The 22912-nt window shown below is 41.4% G+C and overlaps 1 protein-coding gene across 1 annotated transcript in view; it reads left to right on the forward strand.

Annotated features, from left to right (window-relative positions):
* Positions 1-749: 749 nt before the first annotated feature.
* Positions 750-22912, forward strand: part of LOC110494060 (contactin 2) — an 83032-nt gene continuing 60869 nt past the window's right edge. Inside the window, exon 1 of the mRNA XM_036950110.2 lies at positions 750-1695. The gene's annotated coding sequence lies outside the window, so the exon portion shown is untranslated. The remainder of the gene's footprint in view (positions 1696-22912) is intronic.

The following is a 22912-nucleotide window of genomic DNA, read 5'->3' on the forward strand; positions in this document are numbered from 1 at the left end:
GTCATTGAGTCATTGAATTTGCCACAGGTGGACTCCAATGAAGTTGTATTGACATCTAAAGGATGATCAAAGGAAATTTGATGTACCTGAGGTCAATTTGGAGTGTCATAGCAAAGGGGTGCAGAGGGATGTGAATACTTCTCAAAATGATATAGTTCTGCATTTAATTGTCAATAAATGTGAAAACATTTCCAAAAACATGTTTTCAATTTGTAATTATGCAGTATTGTGTATCGTGAAAAAAGAAACACATTTTGAAATCAGGCTGTAACAACAAAATGTGGAATAGGTCAAGGGGTATGAATACTTTCCAAATGCACGTATTCATATTGTGCGTTTTCTTTTGCCATCAGTACTGTGAGTGTCAGCGCCATATGTGGCCTATTGGCTATGAGCAGGGAGCTCAGGTGTGGGTAGATGAGACCTGGGTGTAAGAACGTCTGAGGAAATCATTAAGGAAAGCGCTCGAGTACCCCGTGCGACAGGCAGGTCTCGCTCATTGATGAGATTGTGTGCATATTGTGGCATGAGATGTTCATTAGTGAGGTGTGAAATGAGGAATGGGAGCATGGGGGAGGGCGTGCGCAGCCCACACATTTGGAGATATGGCTAATATTCTAAAATGAGTAGCTGCTGTGTCAGTAACATAGTAAATGTAGATCCAGGACATTCAAATTAGTATGATACGTTATGTTTGGTATGGTTACGTAACACAGAAGGTTACTTAAAGCAAAAACGAAAGGAGAGTAGTTGGTCGGGGTGGATGGGTGGGCATATATAGCGAGAACATCAAGTACCCAAAGATTGCGTGTTTGAAACTCATCACGGACAACTTTGGCATTTTATCAACTTTGCAACTACTTTCTACTTTTTAGCTACTTTGCAACTACTTCGCATGTTAGCTAACCCTTCCCCTAACCCTTTAACCTAACTCCTAACCCTAACCCCTAACCATAACAGGGGCTGCAGCTTGAGTCAATTGCGAAGCACAGAACCGCTAGCCTAGCTAACATTAGCCACAACAAATTGGAATTTGTAACATATTGTATGCCTTGCAATTTGTAACATATCATACAATTCTTAACATATCATACAAAATGGATGATGGACATCCACAAATTAATGCTTACCATATGAAACATGATATCATACTAAATAGAGAGAGACAGATTTAGATGTTCCATGTTATGTCTAACTCTGTGTCCAGGTTGACTGTGTAGGAGAGGCGGGCAACAAAGGCGAGTGAGATGCACAGGCTGCTGCTGTTTTGTTTTTCTTCGTTTAATTTTAAAGGAGAAGAGAACAGAAGGTGAGAGAGGAGGACGGTGGGCAGGGAGTACAAGCAGCGAAAGAAAAGCGGCTGCTATTCGAGAGACAGATCATCCTAACAGGACAGCGGCTGCAGCTTGACTAAATTGCTTAGTGCAGAAGGGGGAGACAGGAAAAACGAGTGAGCAACGACAAAAGAAGAGAGAGGGTGGGAGGGGCAACAAAGATCTGTCAGATGAGGCTTGAGACGCTTCTATTTTCTGTGTGGTCTCCTTTATTACAGGGCGTTCTGAACGGGTAGCATCAGTGTGTCTCTTGCGCATGATCAGCTGTCTACGCATCCCTTCTGCCGGGAGTCAACACATATCTCAGCATCTCTCCGCCAGAGACAGAAAGAAAAACACCCGCTCTCCTCCGCTAATTGAGGTAGGTAAACACAAATTTGCGTTTCCTTGTCGCACTATCAGATAAGATTTCTGTTTTCTGACCTGTAAAGATTTGTGCAGTTTAAAGGTTGTCATTGCCTATCGTTAAGGGTAAGGGTTTCAAAAAGCATGATGTTGCTAGAGCAGTTGTTGGTGTTCGACTGTTATGAAAGGGTTCCCATTTTCCGTTTTCATTTCATTAGACGCAACTGTGCATGGGATAGAGATACGCACTTATACACCATTTGGCATGAGGGGCTAAATGTTTCATCTGGTTTTGGGACACATTATGGATTATTCCAATAGTTTGCAGGATCAAACAGGGGCATCCCATCGGGCAAAGACGTCAATTCAATGGATATTCCACGTTGGTACAACGTAATTTAATTCAACCAGTGTATGTCCAGTGGGATGGTTCATGCTCCATTGACAGACCCCTGATTGCTAAAAAGTAAAACGGTAGGTTGTGTTTCGGGTCTGTTACACCCAAAGTGATAGATATGCAGCCCAGTTTAGTGGTACAGGGGCAAAGAAACCCCACGGCTGCTCCCGGGGCGCTATACCGTCAGCCCTACCATCATCATGCGCCGCTGATGAGCACGTTTCGCGGGCAGGTGCGTATGGCTGGCGCTGTGTGCTGGCAGGCTGGTATAACGCGCACAGTGTCTTGCGCGTGCGTGCGTGGGTACACACACACACACACACACACACACATTAATATGAACGCACTCAAGCATAAATTACCTTCTGACAGTGATGTTTACCTTTAAAGGTCTGCTGAGCAAGAGTAGGAAAGGGCACTTGCAATTTATTGATACATATCAAATGACTAATATAATGGTGAAGAACATACAGCATTCAGAAGGTACGCATATCTCGCTGTCTTTCTCCCAAATGTTAAAGCACCACTCCAGACAGTTCATTGTGTATGTTAATATGACCCTTTTTATATAAAAGCCTATTCAGCTTTCTATTTATCTGGAGGGACAGCACAGTCAGTGCATAAAACGTCTCCATACCATCAACAGAACACCTCTAAAGTGAGTTTTAATAACATGAATAGTACTGTGAATTGATGAAATAGAAACACAAACGTGGAGAGTGGAGGGTGAAGGTGTATGTTTTTGCTTTTTGGCTCTGGTCTATTTGGCAAGGCAACACTGTAGCGTTGATGAGTGCAGAAACTGGGAAGGCTGAGAGGCAAGGATAGAGGGATAGAGATGGTAGAGATGGGTCTCTCTCCATCACTCAGAATAACCATAATCTAGGCATTGTACACCTGTGAAAGTGTTGCATTGTGGTGAGGAGAATGCCCCTGGTTATCCTCCAGTTAAGATGTTAGCTACAGAGTGAATATACTACTTAGCCTCGAGGACCTCTCTAGTGTTTTTCTCTGTGTTGCTGTAGCAGCAGGGTCCGTCTCCCATGTGAAAGCCAGCAAGGTCACCTTATGTTTATCACTACCACCTGAATAACGATCAGGGTGAGGCCTGGGAGTGGCCCACACTGTGTGGCCAGCCGCTGTGCACATTCCCTTTCTTCTTATTTTGCTGATGATATGTTGGGGTTCCTCTCACTTTGAACTTGACAAGGTTAACCCTCCCTGGATATTCCTTTGGCTGGAGTGTCTGTCTTTCCCCCGTTGTAGTAACCAAACATTTTCAAACAAATCCAAATATATTTTATATTTGAGGATCTTCAAAGTAGCCACCCTTTGCCTTGATGACAGCTTTGCACACTCTTGGCATTCTCTCAACCAGTTTCACCTGGAATGCTTTTCCAACAGTCTTGAAGCAGTTCCCACATATGCTGAGCACTTGTTGACTGCTTTTCCTTCACTCTGCGGTCCAACTCATCCCAAACCATCTCAATTGGGTTGAGATTGTGTGATTGTGGAGGCCAGGTCATCTGATGCAGAAATCATCACACTCGTTCTTTGTCAAATAACTCTTACACAGCTTGGAGGTGTTTTGGGTCAAAATAAATGATAGTTCCACTAAGCGCAAACCAGATGGGATGGCGCATCGCTGCAGAATGTTGTGGTTGCCATACTGGTTAAGTGTGCCTTAATTTCTAAATAGATCACTGACAGTGTCACCAGCAATGCACCCACACACCATCACACCTCCTCCTCCATGCTTCTCGGTGAGAACCACACATGCTGAGATCATCCGTTCACCTACTTTGCATTACTCATCTCATATGTATATACTGTATTTTATGCAATATTTTACATCTTATCCTATGCCGCTCTGACATTGCTCATCTATATATTTATACATTCTTATTCTGTTCCTTTACTTAGATATGTGTGTATAATGTTTTTGTTGTGGAATTGTTAGATATTACTTGTTAGGTATTTCTGCACTGTCGGAACTAGAATTACAAGCATTTTGCTACACTTGCAATAACATCTGCTAGCCATGTGTATGTGACCAATAAAATTTGATTTAATTTGTTTTTATTTGAATTGAAGTACATTCCAGGTGACAACCTAATGAAACAGGTTGAGAGAATGCCAAGAGTGTGCACAGCTGTCATCAAGGAAATGGGTGGCTACTTTGAAGAATCTCAAATATATTTGTTTAACACTTTGTTGCTTACTACATTAATCCATGTATTATTTCGTAGTGTTATTCTACAATGTAGAAATTAGTAAAAATAAAGAACCCAAGAAGGAGTAGGTGTGTCCAAACTTTTGACTTGTACTGTTTGTGTGCATGTTTTACTCAGTGACTCATGCCACCAACCAGTGACTTGTGGAGCTGTCAGAACATCTCAGAATCTTAAATCAACATCCAATGGAAGTGAGAGGAATTCTTTGTCTCAGACTGGCAGATAGAATGTTGGTGGAATGCTTTGCTCTGTATGGAACCCTCTCAGATATAGAACTATTAGACTACAGTAGTACTTCCACAGTATCCTGTGATACCAGACAGACTGTTTTGGCTGCATGGTACAATGGTCCCCTTTAGCGTCTGAATTATACAATGACTGTTGTAACTGTCCTGGAAATTGTGGACTAGACCAACTAACTCTTTATGGGGGTGTTCACAGCAATGTTTTGAAGGATTTGGGGATGATCTGCAAGTTCCTCTTTGATAGTCCCTCTAGACCCCTCAAACTCAACTCTGCACACCGAAGCCAATTCCACAGCGTTTTTTCATCGTTCCCCTCTAATCAGGGACTAATTTAGACCTGGGACACAAGGTGGGTACAATTAATTACCAGGTAAAAGAGAAACCCAGCAGGCTCCGGACCTCATAGAGTAAGAGTTGAATACCCCTGCTCAAGATGATTCCACTGGACCATCTGTGCCCAGACCTTCTAGTCTCTGTCTAGAGCGATGACGTCGTAGTGTTTGGCTGGGTCGTGTTCAGAAGGCATGGAATGGGAGAACATGTTATCAAACGGAGATACTTCTTATCCATTGAAAACATACAGCGCATTTTCTAAGTAGCAAAAACTCTCCCTGTCTCTGACTGTCTCTAGCTCTGTCTGTCTGTCGTCCTATCTCTCTTTCTTGCTCTGTCTCTTTTCTTTCTCTGCTGTGGCCTCACTTGTAAAATTCCTCATCTGAACTCCCAACCCCCAGTAGGGGACAGTAGTTTGGTGAGAATGTTCTATCCTGACTACACGCCATCCCTCCCGGTCATCTTATCTCTCCTGCAGAGATGAATGATTTCAATGGTTCTGATTTCACACACACACACACACACACACACTCCTTTTTCATGAAACTATCGTGGTCAGTGTGATAACGTGCGTGACTAATAGTTGGAGGGGTGAGACTGTTGAGACTGTGACACTTGTTCTTTCTAGCTCAGTGCAGTAGATAAGGGCTGAGAGTTATGACCCCGGGTGATTAGATGTGACCTCCGTCTGACTGAGCTCTGATCTGGTCTCACACTGCTGGGGAGTTCACACAAGTCCCTATGAATTAGCCACCTAAAGCACTCTGCAAATGGATAGCTGAGTGGGAGACAGAGAGCTGTGTGTATGTGTGTGCCTTTAACCACACATGTTAAAATGGGTTTGAAATGTGTGAAAGGAAGAGCAATGTATGTGTTCTTTTTTTTGACACCATAAATATGTGTGTGTGTGTGTGTGTGTGTGTTTGTGTGATCTGCTTCACAAATGTGCGCATGCTTTCCAATGTGTGTGCCTGTCTGAGTGCGGACTGGTTGGCTGGAGGGGTGTGGGAGTACTGGGACTGTCAGGGCAGCAGATAGAAGCCCAGCAGCAGCAGAAGTGCAAATTAAAAGTCACTGAAGCGCTATAGGAGAACATGATGCAGACTGCTAATGCTATGTCCACGCACAGCTAGCCAGCTATTACACTGATAATGTTAGGGCAGCGTAGCTAACTACTACATTGGTAATGTCAGGGCAGCGCTAGAAAACTAACACCGAGCCATGGCAGGACAGAGCACTGGGTGTTTACAAGGAGAATAACATTTAAGGGAAAGCGGGAAAGAGAGTGAGAGACATACTTAGAAAGAACAAGGCATAGGCCTAGAAGAGAGCGAGTGAGAGTGAGAGACAGAGAAAGAGCGAGAGAGAGAGAAAGAGCGTGACTCAAGGAGAGTGGAAGAGAGGACAAACACACAAACAGAGATACTTTAGATAGAGAGAGCAAATATCATTCACCGGTACATCCACACAACACTTGCATAAACAATGTGAGGGCCCTATTACTGGGACACTTTCATGGAGATATAGTTCCATTGGTACAGTCAGTGAAGTCTCACAACCTTAATGGTCCACCACTGTCTCGCTCAGAGCCAGTGCTGTCTGACCTTGAATCATTTATTTAACAAATAAATACATATATATAGCCACCCACACTGCACCAGGCGGCTATTCACATTCACACAGGCAGCATACTGCATACACACAGTAGGAGGAAGTTACCCCTAAATGTTGGTCTAAGGTTTGTTTTGTGTTTGAAGGTGAAGATTGGGTGAGGGGAAGCTGATCCCAGATCTGTCCATTTTTTTTTAGCAAGGCTATTCATTCACACAGGCAACAGATGAGACGTTGAACCAAGGTCCCGACTCAATAGTCATTAAAAACCTGTCACAGGAGTGGGTGTACTAAACCCCAGTGTACTGGTTGGCTCAGTTCCCAACCTGGCAGCTCATACTGCTACACTAACATAATAATGCCCAGCTAGCCCAGCTCTCCTCTCCTCTCCTTTATTCTCCTCTCCTCCCCTGTAACTCTACTCCAGATCATTGCTGTGCTCTCAGTGAGCTTACCTGTGAAGGGAAGGTCAGTGGCAGTAGGCTCGACACACAGCCTCATTAAACTTTAACTGTTTCAGATAGGTTCAGAGAGGCCCTCTGCTACATCACCAAAGTTAGGCTGCACCTCTGAAAGCATTTTTGGGGGAGCGAGTAACATTTAGAAATTATATTTCTCATTTCATTTGACACAGATTTTGCCTCACAGAATCCAACTGGGGTTTCCCTAAAACCAAGGAAAACCATTTGCATAATGGATACAGCTAATGCGTTTTCAGTTATTGGGCAGAAATAAGATGATGTACTTATTTCTAAAGGACATTGTGCTGATTTGGGGGCCTTGGCACCAGAACTATGAAAATGTAAAGTAAGTAAGATTTCCCTAGATGAGAAGAAATGTCCCTGAAATGATTGTGCATTGTGAATATGATCTATGGTCATTAGAATTTGCGGAGGTTTTGGATGACTGACAATTGCAGGCCAGATTTGTATTTTGAGTGCCTGCTAATCAATCAGCCATCCAAAACATTGCGTGCAGCTATTCGTTTGCAGATCATTTTTGAGGACTCCGCTCTCTTTCACAACTTTTCATGTCCTTCAGTACATTTTCCCTCTCTTCCCTAAGCCTGTTAGTCTTCCACCCTGAACATGGATGTTTAAATCTTTGCCTGCCTTTCTTCCTCCTTGCTGAGGCATGAGCTGTTCTTCTGAATGATCTCTTCTTCTAACTCAGCCAGCCTGTGCTTCTGATAGCCGTAACAAAGCACTTAGCATCAGCTCACTTCAATCAGACCTCATTTACTGTATCTCAAAGCTGCAGCTCTCATGTGTGTCTGTTAGAGCTGAGAGGCCCTATAGAACACTGGGCTCTGTCGCTGCAGATGGAAAACTGCCTACTGCCTGATATAACTCCATCTCATTTGGGAAGTGATTGTTATTTACAGTAGCTAGTGGCTACCTCCGTCCGAGATGACCATATCTGTATTCAATAGGGAATCTCAAATTATTTCAAGGTTGATCCACACAACACTTTCTCCAACACTATGCCCACCACACAGACATATTTTCCTACAGTATTAAATAGAGCACTTATGAAAAACGTTCTAGCTCGGCCAAGACACGTGCAACACATCTTACAGTGACGTGCAGTCAGGGTAGGCAGGGTAGGCAGTGCTTACCCTGTGATAATCTAATGAGGAAAGATGTTATGAAAAAAACAAATAAAAAAATGTATTATATAAAAAAGTTTTTTTCTCAATGCTTCTGGTGTTTTGAAACGGCATAAAACCCTCAGGAAAGGTGCTAGGGTATTCGTGCATTTCTTTCCATCCATTCAAAGCCACCACAATCTTTGAAGTGCGCAGAATTTCCTGATTCTAGTCAATGTTAATGGACAGGGTCAGCATAGGCGTTGCTGCTTTGCCTAGTTTGAAGTAGCTTAAATCGAGCCAATGTCATATTTTGTGCATGCGTAGAGCCTAAACATGTTGTGTGGGTATTGCCCTTGGGAAAGCTGTGCACATGTGCGTGTGTCTACATAATTTGGAGCTCGCAACACCCCTTGAACTGAACAAAGTTGGAGAGTAAAAACAACCTGGTACCAGACTAATGGTGACTATTGCACTTTTTGATGTGGGTGGATCAGCTTTAATATTGCGGATAGATTGTAGCTTTTCATCGGTGTAATTGTCTGCGTCATTTCCAATCCCTCATATAGTTGTGGGGTAAATATACAGTGGGGCAAAAAAGTATTTAGTCAGCCACCAATTGTGCAAGTTCTCCCACTTAAAAAGATGAGAGAAGCCTGTAATTTTCCTCATAGGTACACTTCAACTATGACAGACAAAATTTGAAAAAAAAAATAATGAATTTATTTGCAAATTATGGTGGAAAATAATTATTTGGTCACCTACAAACAAGCAAGATGTCTTGCTCTCACAGACCTGTAGCTTCTTCTTTAAGAGGCTCCTCTGTCCTCCACTCGTTACCTGTTTGAACTTGTTATCAGTATAAAAGACACCTGTCCACAACCTCAAACAGTCACACTCCAAACTCCACTATGGCCAAGACCAAAGAGCTGTCAAAGGACACCAAAAACAAAATTGTAGACCTGCACCAGGCTGGGAAGACGGAATCTGCAATAGGTAAGCAGCTTGGTTTGAAGAAATCAACTGTGGGAGCAATTATTAGGAAATGGAAGACATACAAGACCATTGATAATCTCCCTCGATCTGGGGCTCCACGCAAGATCTCACCCCGTGGGGTCAAAATGATCACAAGAACGGTGAGCAAAAATCCCAGAACCACACGGGGGGACCTACTGAATGACCTGCAGAGAGCTGGGACCAAAGTAACAAAGCCTACCATCAGTAACACACTACGCCGCCAAGGACTCAAATCCTGCAGTGCCAGACGTGTCCCCCTGCTTAAGCCAGTACATGTCCAGGCCCGTCTGAAGTTTGCTAGAGAGCATTTGGATGATCCAGAAGAAGATTGGGAGAATGTCATATGGTCAGATGAAACCAAAATATAACTTTTTGGTAAAAACTCAACTCGTCATGTTTGGAGGACAAAGAATGCTGAGTTGCATCCAAAGAACACCATACCTAATGTGAAGCATGGGGGTGGAAACATCATGCTTTGGGGCTGTTTTTCTGCAAAGGGACCAGGACGACTAAAGGAAAGAATGAATGGGGCCATGTATCGTGAGATTTTGAGTGAAAACCTCCTTCCATCAGCAAGGGCATTGAAGATGAAACGTGGCTGGGTCTTTCAGTATGACAATGATCCCAAACACACCGCCCGGCAACGAAGGAGTGGCTTCGTAAGAAGCATTTCAAGGTCCTGGAGTGGTCTAGCCTGTCTCCAGATGTCAGCCCCATAGAAAATCTTTGGAGGGAGTTGAAAGTCCGTGTTGCCCAGCAACAGCCCCAAAACATCACTGCTCTAGAGGAGATCTGCATGGAGGAATGGGCCAAAATACCAGCAACCTTGTGAAGACTTACAGAAAACGTTTGACCTCTGTCATTGCCAACAAAGGCTATATAACAAAGTATTGAGATAAACTTTTGTTATTGACCAAATACTTATTTTCCAGCAAAATTTGCAAATAAATTCATTAAAAATCCTACAATGTGATTTTCTGGATTTTTTTTCAAATTTTGTCTGTCATAGTTGAAGTGTACCTATGATGAAAATTACAGGCATCTCTCATCTTTTTAAGTGGGAGAACTTGCACAATTGGTGGCTGACTAAATACTTTTTTGCCTCACTGTATGTATATTTAAATTTACAGTTAAAATAGGAAGTTTACATACACCTTAGCCAAATACATTTAAACTCAGCTTTTCACAATTTCTGACATTTAATCCTAGTAAAAAGTCCCTGTTTTAGGTCAGTTAGGATCACCACTTTATTTTAAGAATGTGAAATGTCAGAATAATAGTAGAGAGAATCATTTATTTCAGCTTTTATTTCTTTCATTACATTCCAAGTGGGTCAGACGTTTACAAACACTCAATTAATATTTGGTAGCATTGCCTTTTAAATTGTTTAACTTGGGTCAAACATTTCGGGTGGCCTTCCACAAGCTTACCACAATAAATTGGGTGAATTTTGACCCATTCATCCTGACAGAGCTGGTGTAACCGAGTCAGGATTGTAGGCCTTCTCGCTCGCACATGCTTCTTCAGTTCTGCCCACAAGTCTTCTAAAGGATTGAGGTCAGGGCTTTGTGATGGCCAGTCTAATACCTTGACTTTGTTGTCCTTAAGCCACAACTTTGGAAGTATGGTTGGGGTCATAGTCCATTTGGAAGACCCATTTGCAACCAAGCTTTAACTTCCTGACTGATGTCTTGGGATGTTGCTTCAATGTATCCACATTATTTTCCTGCCTCATGAGCCATCTATTTTGTGAAGTGCACCAGTCCCTCCTGCAGCAAAGCACCCCCACAACATGATGCTGCCACCCCTGTGCTTCACGGTTGGGATGGTGTTCTTCAGCTTGCAAACCTCCCCCTTTTTCCTCCAAACGTAACAATGGTAATTATGGCCATTTGTTTCATCAGACCAGAGGACATTTCTCCAAAAAGTATGATCTTTGTCCCCATGTGCAGTTGCAAACCATAGTCTGGCTTTTCTATGGTGGTTTTGGAGCAGTGGCTTCTTCCTTGCTGAGCGACTTTTCAGGTTATGTCGATATAGTTACTTTTGTACCTGTTTCCTCCAGCATCTTCACAAGGTCCTCTGCTGTTGTTCTGGGATTGATTTGCACTTTTCGCACCAAAGTAATTTCATCTCTAGGAGACGGAACGCGTCTCCTCCTGAGCGGTATGACGGCTGTCTGGTCCCATGGTGTTAATACTTGCATACTATTGTTTGTACAGATGAACGTGGTACTTTCAGGTGTTTGGAAACTGCTCCCAAGGATGAACCAGACTTGTGGTCTACAATTTGTTTTTCTGAGGTCTTGGCTGATTTCTTTTGATTTTCCCATGATGTCAAGCAAAGAGGCACTGAGTCTGAAGGTAGGCATTAAAATACATCCACAGGTACACCTCCAAATTACTCAAATGATGTCAATTAGCCTATCAGAAGCTTCTAAAGCCATGACATAATTTTGTGAAATTTTCCAAGCTGTTTATAGGCACAATAAACCTAGTGTATGTAAACTTCAGACCCACTGGAATTGTGATACAGTGAATTGTAAGTGAAATAATCCATGTGTAAACAATTGTTGGAAACATTTATTGTGTCATGCACGAAGTAGATGCCATAACCGACTTGCCAAAACTATAGTTTGTTAACAAGAAATTTGTGGAGTAGTTGAGTTTGAGTTTACTTGTGTTGCAGAGAATTCTGGTATGTTTTGTTACCTAATGAATGTATATTTCATCTGTTGCACACTGACTAACTGAAGTGATTTTATTATATGTAAACTTCAGACTTCAACTGTATACACACGTACATACGTACATACGAAGATACGTACTACCGTTCAAAAGTTTGGTATCACTTAGAAATGTCCTTGTTTTTGAAAGAAAAGCACATTTTTTGTCCATTAAAACATTGTTAATGTTGTAAATGACTATTGCAGCTGGAAACGGCAGATTTTTTTATGGAATATCTACATAGGTGTACAGAGGCCCATTATCAGCAACCATCACTCTTGTGTTCCAATGGCACATTATGTTAGCTAATCCAAGTTTATGATTTTAAAAGGCTAATTAATCATTAGAAAACCCTTTTGCAATTATGTTAGCATGGCTGAAAACTGTTGTTCTGATTATGAGAAGCAATAAAACTGGCCTTCTTTAGAGTAGTTGAGTATCAGCATCAGCATATGTGGTTTCGATTACAGGCTCAAAATGGCCAGAAACAAAGCACTTTATTCTGAAACTCGTCAGTCTATTCTTGTTCTGTGAAATGAAAGCTATTCCATGTGAGAATATCTCATACAAGATCTCGTACAACGCTGTGTACTACTCCCTTCAAAGAACATTGCAACAAGGGTCCCCAGCCTCCAGTGATGATCCATGGCAAGAAGCCTCCAGTGATGATCCATGGCAAGAAGCCTCCAGTGATGATCCATGGCACGAAGCCTCCAGTGATGATCCATGGCAAGAAGCCTCCAGTGATGATCCATGGCACGAAGCCTCCAGTGATGATCCATGGCACAAAGCCTCCAGTGATGATCCATGGCAAGAAGCCTCTAGTGATGATCCACGGCACGAAGCCTCCAGTGATGATCCATGGCAAGAAGCCTCCATTGATAATCAATGGCACGAAGCCTCCAGAGACGGTCTCCAGTCCGGAGCCTCCAGTGACGGCCTCCAATCCGGAGCCTCCAGCGACGGTCTCCAGTCCGGAGCCTCCAGCGAAGGTCTCCAGTCCGGGGCCCGCAGCGAAGGTCTCCAGTCCGGGGCCCATAACAAGGGTTTCCAATCCGGGGCCCGCAACGAGTGTCCCCAGTCCGGGGCCCGCAACGAGGTTCCCCAGTCCGGGGTCGGCGGCGAGGGTTCCCGCACCAGAGGCGCCACCAAAGTGGGGTGAGCCAGAGGTGGAGCGGGGTCTACGTCCCGCACCAGAGCCGCCTCCGAGGATAGATGCCCACCCGGACCCTCCCCTATAGGTTCAGGTTTTGCGACCGGGGTCCGCACCTTTGGGGGTGGGTATTGTCACACCCTGACCTTAGAGAGCCTTTTTATGTCTCTATTTGGTTTGGTCTCATTTTGATTTGGGTGGGCATACTATGTTCTGTTTTCTATGTTTTTGTATTTCTATGTTTTGGCCGGGTATGGTTCTCAATCAGGGACAGCTGTCTGTCGTTGTCTCTGATTGGGAATCAAACTTAGCTAGCCTTTTCCCTTTCGTCACTGTGGGAAGTTGTCTTTTTTAGGGGTACTATAGCCCTTGTAAGCTTCACAGTGGTTTTTGTTATTTCTTGTTTTGTTGGTGACATTTTAACAAATAATAGAAAATGTACACTCAATATATTTGTGTTAGCTGCATGTGTGGCACAACTCCACCAGTCTATTTATGATATTTTAAAAAATATATGTTTTTATTAAAAAAAAAGTTTTTATCAATTAGTATAATATTTGTTGTATTATTTGTTCTGGTCTTTTCTGGTGGATTAAACTGAAATTGCAACCAACTTTCTATGGCTTAACGATATTTTGGAGATTATTTAATTTAAAATAACCGACACTGAGCAGTTGTAATCTGAATAAAGGGAAAAGGGCCATGGGGTGAGACATTGTTACTAATTTGCTAGAGAACCAGTTCGGATTTAAGTGTAACTTTTGTATGACTGATGCCTTTAGTGAGAGGTCTAATGATTTACTATATAATCATTTATGCCCTCCATTCATATTCATTATTTAAATAGGCCCTTACAATTTTGTCTGGCTTGCCATACCAAATAAAATGTTATATTTTTTGCTCATGTAATTTAATAGGCGTCCCGCTAGACGGAACACCTGTTGACAACATCCTGTGTAATTGAGGGCATGCTATTCAAATAAATAATCGTAATATTAAACATTCATGTATCACATATCATGCGTTGCCCGATTACAATAGGCTTTACAGCGAAAGCATACCATGCGATTGTCTGAAGACGGTGCCCCACATGAAAATATTTTTCAACCAGCACAGGCTTCACAAAAATCACAAATAGCGATTAAATAAATCACTTACTTTTGAAAATCTTCCTCTGTTTGCAATCCCAGGGTCCCAGTTACAACATGAATGGTCGTTTTGTTAGATAAAATCCTTCTTTATATCCCAAAAAGTCTGTTTAGTTGGAGCCATCGATTTCAGTAATCCACTCGTTCAACTTGCAGACAAAGGAGTCTAAAAAGATACCGCTAAACTTCGTCCAAACAAGTCAAACAATGTTTCTATTAAATCCTCATGGTACCCTAAAATGTAAATAAACTATAATATCTCATACGGAAAGTAGTATGTTCAATAGGAAAGTAAAATTAGTAAGTGCATGCCGTCTTCACCACAAGCCGAAGACTGATATTGTTCCAGTGCTCTCTTCACCAAAACTCAAAATTCTTGCTTGTTTTTCAAAAAACAAGCCTGAAACCTTGAAAAAAGACTGTTGACATCTACTGGAAGCCATAGGAATTGAAATATGAGAGCCGGAATTACATAGCTTTCCATTGGAAGAGCCTGGGACCTCAACAAAATAAATCTGGTTGGTTTTTCATCGGATTTGTGCCTGCCATATAAATTCTCTTATAGTCCCAGACATTGTTTTAATGTTTTTAGAAACTTCAAAGTGTTTTCTATCAATGCTACCAATTATATGCATTTCCTGGCTTATGGGCCTGAGTAACAGGCAGTTTACTTTGGGCACGTCAGTCAGTAGGAAATTCAGGAAGCTAGACCCTATCCCAGAGAGGTTAAAAAACAGGTTGCCCGTTGTGACCTTATTCCCAAGCATCTCTGTGCAGTCAGACCTTTGATGATTTTGTGCCACCAGGGCCAAAATAATATGCCCCCTCTCTGAATGTATGAGTGTGACCCCCTCCTCATGGGTTACTGCAGCTAGTGTTGCCAGCACTGCCACTGCCTGGGTGAGGGCACCTCACCAGAATCCCCACCAGCTAGGTACAAGGTCGACAAGGTTCTCATTAGCAGCTTTGAGAATTTCCTTGTATATTATGCTCTCCCTTTAGGGGGCTTTGGCTTTGTAGGACCAACCCTGCCAGGCAGTCTCAGAATATTGAGGGGGAGGTGCTGCTTTAGTAGGTCTCTGACCACATTCATATTTCTGATTTGACTGCGTATAGGCTACGTACAGTAGGCCCATAAAACAGGACTTCTTAGTGTATGGGTCTCTCAGGTGCGTGTCTAGGGTATAGGGTTGTTGACCATTCCATCATGATAGGACAGTAAATAAATAAATACTAATAATTTATTTTAAAATGTATATCCCATATCTGCACAAAATTGAAAGCTCTTTCTCATAATCCCTGCTCACAAACACACATGGGCTCTGGGATTTTCAACCCGTATCCTTTTTCACTTAACTCCACACTTTTCCAAACACAAAAAAAAACACCCCACCTTCCATCACAAAACATGCGCACATACCCACATACTGTGCCTTCTATGTCCTCTGTGTTTATCTCTACCATGTTGATTGAGTACTTTTGTGTTCCAGTTCCTTAAATTTGAAGAAATATTATTTTGCCTATTATCCTTTCTTCTAATGCGGTCTTTTCAATTTATGAAATACTATAATTGGAAAGTGTAAAACCAATTATTTTCCAACATTCCCTATCTAGAATGTATTTTATTGCTTTTCTATATATATATTTTATTACAATCCCTACCATGTCTAGTATTGTGTGTTCCATTATTATTATTATTCCATTATTATTTGACTCCTCTATGGGAACTGTAATATCTAGAATAGCCATGGAGTAGTCTTTGTGTCTCTCAACATTTGGTTATCAATATACAGTTTATCGACTACGAGAGCTACATGTTTCCCTTTGAATCTATTTTCCTAGTCTGTATGTCAAGTAAGGCTGCACTCAGAAAGATGTTCTCCATTTGAACCTTTTCATACGTGAGTTCCAAATATCTAACGGGTCGCCCCAGCATTACTTTTTTATGCATGTGATGTTAGAATGCACTCACGGTTCCAAAATGTGATTGTTACGCAACAGTACAATTAATCCGCGGTGCCCTCAAACCAAGGCACGCTGCCTGTTTTTATTTTATGGCTGTTTCAACTTTAAAGTTAAAACATTTAACATTTTCAAAAAAATTTTGAATTGAGATGCCTTCTGCCTCCTCATTAATTCACATGAAAGCAGGCCTTTTTACTTTTGCGGACAATTGATTTATTAGGAATTTCTGACCCGGACAAAATTCCCCAAGCACTTCCCAATTGTTTGTGCAGTTCAAGTCTGCAGACATTTGCGCATCTCCCGTTAGAACAGGATCTGCACACACGTGTTCACATTTTCTGTCTGGTACCCACATCGCAGTCGTTTTTATTACCAATAATAACTTTGGAAATGTGTGCCTTTCTAACAAAGTGCCTTATTACGTTATAATAGTTTCTGTATTTCGTGTTATGTCGTTTCTACTGTAGCTCACTGTGTGTATGGAGCACAATATATTTGTGTATATTCCTTATAACCGTGGACACGCGAGGCAACAGTTACTCATTTCATAACCTTTATGGTGTTATATTTTATCGTGCTTAAGTAGCTAGCTACATTATTCTATTAGCGCTTTAAAACATTGCTAATTGCGTCAGAGAAGTATTAGCTTGTGTTGTATTTTGAAGCTATCCTGGCCTTATGACTCCGAAGTGGCACAGCGGTCTAAGGCACTGCATCTCAGTGCTGGAGGCCTCACTGCAGACACTGGTTTGACTCCAGGCTGTATCACAACTGGCCGTGATTGGAAGTGTCATAGGGCGCACAATTGACCTAGCGCCGTCCAGGGTGTAGGCCGTCATTGAAAATAATAATATGTTCTTACATGACTTGCTTAGTTAAATAAAATAAAAATAGATGACTGGTTTGTTTTCATTTGACATATTTAGCATCACTCTGTTCTGCCCTGCCCCCTTGTAGAGCTCAACAGTTACTGTTTCTTACCGTTATAACTCAAATGAGTGATTTTGTCAATGCAATATATTATTTTTATAGCAGTGTTTATTATGTTACTTCTTTGTAATATTGTTTTATTGCTATATCCTGATATTGTATTCTAATGACTAATAACTCCTCTTTATTCTGTACTTTCAGAAACCACACACACACAAACAGTATTTGCCAATATCATAATTGGAACTGGAGCTCTTTTGAGCTGAAGATTGAGGCCAGCTTTTGTATGCTGGAGTACACACTTTTGCATGCTGGAGTACACACTTTTGTATGCTGGAGTACAGTTTTACTGGATGAAAACACAGCAAGAAAACACATAGATGACTATTACGTATTGACCTATTTTATTGCAGTATTGGTGGTGGTTGGTTGAACAAACATAGGTATCTGTGCTCCAGTATTCTCTTAGGGAGTTCTTCTTTACTATTCCCAAGAGAAGGACTGTCACCAGGAAGGTATACATTTCACTAATTGTGGATGTCACCCATTTAGTGAGTTTCCCCCACACTCCTGGCTCCCTCTTCTCCTGTAGCTCCAAGGCTGAGCGATTGGTCTCCTCTGCTATGTCTCCCACCAGCTCCACAGTCAGAAACAACTTGAAGCACTTGAAGCCTCAGATGGAAATGGCAAGGGGCTTTGCACTCCAAACTGGGACTCATCAAAGCAAACAGCAGGGTCAGGAGGGGTGAAATGACTGGTGGCCTTCCAGCTACCACAGAACTCCTGTACTTCATCCACTGTCGGTCTGCTTCAATCACCAACAGCATCTTCAAAGGGACCTGGGACTTTGTCAGTGGACAAGGGGTCCTCAGATTCAGGGTCCTCAATGGCTACAAGGTTGGGGGGCAGCTCCTCACTGTCACTGTCAGAATCTAATTCCTCACTTTCATACTCACTCATTGTCAGAATTGTTAAAAATCTCCAGAATTCCCGCATTTGTGTGTTTTCTCCTTTTGAAAGACATTGCTATTGCTACAGCTTAGCTCACTAGCTGCATACATAAACAACAACACTGAATGGCTCAGATTGGGAGTGAGAGGTTATGTGATTGACGGCCACCACGCGCCACTTGTATCAATAGATCACTATCAGATTTTTTTTGTGTGGTAATTATTTATATATTTACTGTTTTATTCACGTTTTCAAGCACTGGTGACAAAACATGTATTCCGATTCTTGCATAGATTGTAATGAACACAGTGTGTGTAAAATACTTTTTAGAAGTTTGTACTGATTGTGATGAGCTAAGCTAATTCCAGCTATGTGTGGAGCCATGTTTGTTGACATAGAATGCATTCTGGGTTTCACGTAATTGTCTGTCGTACCAAAGATGTTATGAAAAATGAGGTGAGTAAGGGTACACTCATTTTTCGAGAACTTCCGGGATGTGAACGACACAACCCCTTCAACATGCATACTATAAAACAGACCAAACTCATCTTGTCTCCTCTTATCTTTGGTTTCTGTGAAAAAACAAACATGATTTCTAGAAAGTGTATTAGTCAATTATTTTCATCACTGGTGAGCTCACCCGTGATGAGATTAATTCTAAATAGTAATTGCAATTAGCTAATTTATATTGTAGTTTCTTTCAGCCTAGAGTTTTAAAAATGTGATCGCTTGTGTTATGTCAATCTTTCCCCAGTTAGCGCTAAGACAAATGTAGCCTACATTGTTCCTATTTTGTTGATTGTGTTAAGCTGTAGCTCCTTCTGTGAATGTCTGAACATTGCATCCAAAAATAAACTTCTCACATTCTGGACATAACTTTGTAAGGACTGTGTTTGTGCAAAATGTTTCTGAAAAAAACAGTGTGGCCAGCTCAAATGCTGATTGTTGCATCATACCGAAACTGGACATTCTAAATAAGCATTCTAATCACACCGGTTTGATCTTAACAGGGACAACTGTACAATGATCACACCTGTGTGTTGGTACGTGTGAAAATGTTAAGTTCATTAACATCGGTTTCAATCTTAATAACTGTCCCTTCCAGCTTGTTTGCATCTTTCTCCAATGTCGCAGCTTTTTCGCCACTCATCTCAAGGTTTGCCTTCAACTCCTTTATATCCTTACTGACTAATTCAAGTTTGCCCAGTTTGTCAGTTATTTATTTTAAGAGATCGGTTTCCATCTTTTACCATCTAAAAGACTAAATTGTCTGTGTCTGTCAAAAAGTAACATTTTCTTTTCGGGATTGGTTCCCCTGTTTTACTTTCCAAAATGTGTTGCTTGTTTTCATAATATTTTTCGATACATTTCTCTAGCCTTAAAATTTGTTTTGTGTTGTTAGCCAGATTGAAGGCTATAACTCACCAGTTTGTGAAGTGATAATATTTAGTCTAACTTACCGATATTGAATATGTGACCCGTTTCAAGAAACTAGGCGTATGTCGCAAGTCACGACTTCACAGGTGAGCCATTTCAACATGTATATCAAAATGCATTTTTTGGGGGTAGAAATACCTTCTGGAACATGTGAACAAACTTGTATGCCATCTGTAAATAATAATACAATTGTTAAATTATGAGCCTTGTTCGTAAAGCCACAAAGTCAGCAAACTTCCCACTAGCCATGATTAGCTGAGATAATGAGTGGGCTGGACATGCCGAGAGAGGATTGGTCTGCCATTTAGAAGGCTTCTGTCTATTTGAGCTGGTCAGTCTGTGTTGGTAATCCTGTCGAACGTGGCTTTAATTTTTTTTTTACAAGTAGTGAAGTTGCACAAGTTTTGCTCTCCACTTTCTGGAAGATCTAGTTTAGAAAAACGTGGAATTAGAGTATGATAACTAAAGAAAATGAGAAAACACCTGTCTCCGGATTACATCTTCAAACTAAGGGCAATTGTGGCATGGCATCTGTGACAGGGAGACACTTTCATCATGCATGATGATGTATACAGGTAAGATAGTCTAGCTAGCTACATGTTCAGATATTACACATTTCTAATTTTGACAGAAAGTGGTTTCATTTCAAGCTAAAGTGTACTGTTAGATAGCTAGCTAAAGTTAGCTGGCTGGCTCCCTAGCTAACGTTACATGTATTATGTTATTATTCGAATTCCAGAGCCGTTTGCTAGTTAGAGCCTAATGTTAGCTAGCTAACATTGAACCAGGTTGGTAAGCTCCCAGCAGAATCATGGAGGGTAGTAACAACATGATTTGGCACTATGTTTCTTGTTGTTTAACTAGCTAATGTTAGCTGGCTGGCTCGTTAGCTAACGTTACATGACGTGTGTGATCTTGCACGTTGTTTACATAGCTAGGTTCATTGTTTACCTAGCTAGCTAGCTACATGTCTTAAGCTAAAGTGTACAGCACCCATTGAAAATGTCTGGTGTTAGTAAACTTCCCTACTTTTATTAAATGTTAAAAACACAATTTCAATATTTTGCTACATAAAACCAAATCCAGGTGGTGAGTCACACATTCCATTTTTTTCTTGAGGTGATCTACACTGCTGTGTTCAGACCGCCATTTTTCTCTGGTCCTAAAACAATTTTCCAGTTTGGAATAATATAACATGCAATTGGAAATGTCAGAGTGAAAGAGTGGAACATCAACTTTAATGAAAGTTAAGACCAGACAGAGGCAGCATACATGATCTCTACACACAAGACGTGACATTACAGGCAACCACAATGTCACCATAACCCTCACTGCTAGCTGTCAGGCAGGCAAAGTGAGTACTGGACTGTCCACTTCTTCATTACCAACTAATACTTTTTACCCATCTAGGACATTTACTTTTGCTTTGTGGACATAATGGGCCTTGGGGATGCTGTTGAATCATGAGCATAGACAACATCCCTTTGAATGCATTTGATTTGTATGTTTTTTTTATGTTTTAAACAATTTATTTTGTCATTTCAACTTGTTGATATGGAAATGTTGTTAGATCCTTATTATATATGTGTGTGTAATAATATTTCACATAATAATATTATTTTGTGTTTGTTCGCAGTGCGAACATGGGTCGTTTTGTAATTGTAAATTCATTATGAAAGGCTATGGAGTTTGTGTTGCAAATTATTTGTATGACATGTGACCATGTCGGAGGATCTGAGCCCTAGGACCATGCCTCAGGACTACCTGACATGATGACTCCTTGCTGTCCCCAGTCCACCTGGCTGTGCTGCTGCTCCAGTTTCAACTGTTCTGCCTGTGATTATTATTATTTTACCATGCTGGTCATTTATGAACATTTGAACATCTTGGCCATGTTCTGTTATAATCTCCACCCGGCACAGCCAGAAGAGGACTGGCCACCCCACATAGCCTGGTTCCTCTCTAGGTTTCTTCCTAGGTTTTGGCCTTTCTAGAGAGTTTTTCCTAGCCACCGTGCTTCTACACCTGCATTGCTTGCTGTTTGGGGTTTTAGGCTGGGTTTCTGTACAGCACTTTGAGATATCAGCTGATGTACGAAGGGCTATATAAATACATTTGATTTGATTTGACCATATTGGTCATTTAGTGCCACCTATCAGTTGTATCTGTGAATGCTACATTGGTCTAAGGCTGAGCTGAGTTGAGCATTATTTCATTTTGTCGGATGAAATTGAAGTATGCTCACTTGTGTATCTTGGCAACATTGGTATTTACATTTGGTTAATAGCCTATGTCACTCTGGATGTTGGAGCTATCTGTTGTATGGTGAACTTGTGATTCATCAAGGTTCATTTGTGAGTAAATCTGGCTTTGAAAATAGCCAGTGCTATTTCCTGTGCATGTGACACACTCCCTCTCTCTGTGAGGTGTTCTGGGGAATGAGAAAGAGGGCTCTACGATAACAAACCTAAAGCAATGGTAAATCTAAGCGCTGGCAATAGCTCTATAGATCCGTGGGTGTGTCAGAAATATTTTAGCAATTTTAACAGCCAGAATTTTGAGCACAATAGCTGGCGGTGTCACAAAGGAGCTGGGTTTTGATGAACAGACAAGTTGTAGGTGCGACGTGGACTTGGCAATTCACTGGCCAATCAAGGCGTTCCATGGCTTTTACATTTTTTAAATATTTTGTATACAGTATATATATAATTTTAAAACGGTGGTCAGCTTTAATATTGCAGATAGATTGCTGCTTCTATAAATCTAATTGTCTGCATCATTTCCAATCCCCCATTTATTTTTCAAGTAAATATATATATAGAGAGGAAGGACTAATATATATATATATATATATATATATATATATATATCCACACACACACTTTTTTTTAGAACATACCTTTATTATTCCCCGCAAACCCTACCACCCCTCCCTCATTTGGAATAAACATTCTTAGTAAGGAAGATATAGCCTAGACCTACAGTTTATATGGCGTTACAGGACTGAACATTTTGAATATGTTTTGGAATAAACATTCTTAGTAAGGAAGATATAGCCTAGACCTACAGTTTATATGGCGTTACAGGACTGAACATTTTGAATATGTTTTGGAGGACTGAGTCAGGTAACTGGACAAGAGGCGCTCTTTAGAAATGGAGACGGGGACAAGCCAAACAGAGAATGCACTGCAGGTATGTGGCAGGGTTTACAGACAATCACGGACTACAAAGGGAAAAGCAGCCATGTTGCGGACAATGACATCTCGCTAAACACCTTCTTAGCCCTCTATGAGGATAACAGTGCCTCGCAAGGCTGCCGGCCCAGACGGCATCCCTAGCCGCATCCTCAGAGCATGTGCAAACCAGCCTGCTGGAGTTTTTACAAACATATTCAATCTCTCCCTATCCCAGTGTGCTGTCCCCACTTGCTGCAAGATGTCCACCATTATTCCTGTACCCAAGACAGCAAAGGTGTCTGAAATGAATGACTATTGCCCC

Source organism: Oncorhynchus mykiss, chromosome 17, assembly GCF_057628025.1.
Source record: "Oncorhynchus mykiss isolate SJ-2025 chromosome 17, ASM5762802v1, whole genome shotgun sequence".
Taxonomy (NCBI): domain Eukaryota; kingdom Metazoa; phylum Chordata; class Actinopteri; order Salmoniformes; family Salmonidae; genus Oncorhynchus; species Oncorhynchus mykiss.